Here is a 598-nt window from a genome sequence, read left to right on the forward strand (position 1 = left end):
AATTCTGGTGGTATCCCGAGTCTTTTAAAGTGTTTTTGGAAGTGTCACGTGACGTGGGGTGTCAGAGGGGTTGGGAACCGAATCCCTGCTTTGGAGTGAGATCAGTGGAAGTGCTCAAGTTTATATTAAGAGCGGAATTCTGCCTCGTCACGGTTGATGTCATGAATGTTGTGTTTTTTATTAGACTTTTTAAGATAGGTTAAGATAGGCAACACATAATTAACTAACTAGATTGTTTCTTTTTTAAATTAAGCACGCACACGCACGCTTTGTGTTTTCATGTTTTATTGGGACTTAATGACATAGACATAATGATTTGTATACTGGACAAACTCTATTCTATCCTCTTACACCTACCCCTAAACCTTCCCAATAACAGAGAATTTGATCACTTGTGATTTATCAGCTGTTTCCCTCATGGGGACCAAAACATGTCTCCACATGGACAAGGATTTTGGATATTGGACATTTTGTCCTCATAATGTAGGCGTTACCAGCCCCAGACAGAGAAAGAGAGAGAGTGTGTTCTGAATGGTTTTAGCATACTATGCAAATTACTTTGGTGAATGCTTACTGCTCCAAGTAAAAAGAGCCCACT

Source organism: Siphateles boraxobius, unplaced genomic scaffold (assembly GCF_051911475.1).
Source record: "Siphateles boraxobius isolate OS27281-9 unplaced genomic scaffold, OSU_SipBor_1 26, whole genome shotgun sequence".
NCBI classification, from domain to species: domain Eukaryota; kingdom Metazoa; phylum Chordata; class Actinopteri; order Cypriniformes; family Leuciscidae; genus Siphateles; species Siphateles boraxobius.